General features: G+C 43.7%; 1 long non-coding RNA gene across 1 annotated transcript; it reads right to left on the bottom strand.

Moving 5' to 3' along the window:
* Positions 1 to 259: 259 nt before the first annotated feature.
* On the bottom strand, positions 260 to 1,797 carry LOC121312615. The gene is made up of 2 exons (XR_005949886.1): positions 815 to 1,797; positions 260 to 616 (listed from the first exon to the last, which is right to left on the bottom strand). It is a non-coding gene; the product is annotated as an uncharacterized LOC121312615 (long non-coding RNA).
* Between the last annotated feature and the right edge of the window lie 445 nt (positions 1,798 to 2,242).

The raw sequence follows: 2,242 nt of genomic DNA, 5'->3' as shown, positions 1-2,242 counted from the left end.
AGACATTCCCTTAGCTCTTTTTAAAAGACTTTCTTCTGATTCATTCTTCTGGCCGCGTTTCCAAGACTCCCTTGTTTTGACTCTGGTGAAGTCCGTTTACCTTTCATCATCGCACTGTAGACTCACTTCCTGTGCAGCGGGTATTAAGATCCCACCTGATGCAGACTCACTTCCTGTGCAGCGCCAACATCGCACGTAAATAACCGATTCCATGTCTGCCGTATAGCAAGGCAGAGTGAACACAACGCTCAAGCAAGATTTAAATCAAACGCAATTTATAAGAAAAAAAAAAGATGCAATAAGAACAAAGTATAAAAGCCCGCCTGGCGTCAGAGTTCACGAAATCATTGATCACGAGGTCAAAGTCTGTGACGTCCCAAAGTGGAATGACAGTCCCAGCCCAGCCCTCGTGGTCAGTAATGAAAATCCAGTTCAGCTCAAAGAGAAGGTCGAGGCGTCCAGACGGACAGTCCTAGTTTGAGGGTTAGGGGCTTGACATCTGCTCTTGGTCCTCCACCCTCCTGAAGACAGCCAGAAAGTTCTGACCCCCGTTCCGCTGGACTTTCTTCCCTTCTTCTGTGCATGTGCCCAAGCGATTGATGATGATGTCATCTGCCTGTGGGAGAACGGATCGTTCAATTTAGACACTTGTCCAGAAACGAACGACACTGTAAAGATGCATATATATATATGGATGTTTGGGAATTATCTTATTGTTGCATGTTATTTCATTGCATATGGTCTACTTGGCTCTCTCTTAGTATTACTGCACAGTGACTGAATTAAACTAGCACAGGCAGCTAATGCATCTCACCAGCTCCTCGCACGGCACTCTCTCATACAGAGGGTGCTCAGTGAAATGCTTCACCATCCACTCATGAACCTCCTTCACATCAGTGATGGTGTACACCAAACCCTGGAGGAGAGACAGAGAGAGACTAAACCAGTAAACCAGCCTCCCAGGAACAGGGAAAATGACAGGCAGATGTTAATATTGGAGTACAGAACCACTCAGAATTACTGTGAACGCCATAACATCACACTCCCATTGCATAGCAGTTTGATCCACTCCTGGTTTAGTGAAGTTTAGTAAGACACGCTCGAGGATGTTACCTAGACACTGTGACTAATCAAGCTCGTCACAAAATCTGGAATGGGTGAAACTGCTATGCAGTAAGAGTCTTATTGCCGTCCCTGAAAACAGCAATTAAAATGAGATTTGAAGTTGCTCCTGAAGGAATACCGTGGGCTGTCCTCGTTATGCAGTATCCTGGCACTCGCTGGTATGGTTGTACCGATAACCTTTATTCAGCTTTCAATCAGAGAAGCTCCCCTTTTGTTCTTGCACCGACCCTACCCTGCAGGTTCACCTCGGAAACCAGACAGCCATTAAGTGGGCGAGACGAGAAATCACATTTCCAAAGCTGTTCTTTTTTTCTTTGTTCCCGACGCTGGGATCGGCTGCTTTACTGTGCATTAACAAGGGAAGACTGATGCACGGAGTGTGAGCAGAGAGGGGGAGCAAGGGGGAGCATCACTGACTGGTTCTGATGGGATTATCCAAAGTGCAGAATGACTCACCTGGCTTGACTGATCTTTCATAATTATATGCCTTCTCCTGCCTGGAGGCAGTATCTTATTTTCCCTCCCTTAACAAGAGCATCAGTGTGTGTTACCAAGGTCTCATTTACTCACAGCCTCAAGCTAACTTGGTTTTAACCCTCTTACTGCAACCTTGACCTTTTTCTTTTGTTAGTTTTAAATATTTTTTTTTAAAATTTGTTTTACTAACTATAAATGTACAGCTATGGGTTTTTAAAATATTTTTTTTTTAAATTGGTTTTCCAAAACCGTTTTAAAATGGTACAATCGATGCGAATTAATTTCATACCGCTTTGTAGTTTTCCATACACAAACTGTCATATTGCTATGTGAGCATGTGAGTGTTCTGAATAGGGATGTTTAAATTGGTCGGCCAGGGTCCTGAAAATAATAAATTATTGGTCCCAAAGACGTCACAGCCAGTCTTACAGAGTTAGAACACCACACATATTTTCCATTGATTAATAATGTTTCAAAGTACATTTCTTTGGGTCTCAGGTTCAATGGAATTGAACCCAAACGAACGGAAATCTCTGGGGTCACAAAGGGGTTACAATAACACATAGAGCCTCCAAACAACGACGCCAAGCCGACGGGATTGAACTTGTTTGCTGAAAGCATTAAAGGTTCCCCCGTCAGA

Source organism: Polyodon spathula, unplaced genomic scaffold (assembly GCF_017654505.1).
Source record: "Polyodon spathula isolate WHYD16114869_AA unplaced genomic scaffold, ASM1765450v1 scaffolds_4140, whole genome shotgun sequence".
Lineage (NCBI taxonomy): Eukaryota > Metazoa > Chordata > Actinopteri > Acipenseriformes > Polyodontidae > Polyodon > Polyodon spathula.
The sequence above is the reverse complement of the archived record's forward strand: the minus strand, read 5'-3'. Positions and strand labels throughout refer to the sequence as shown.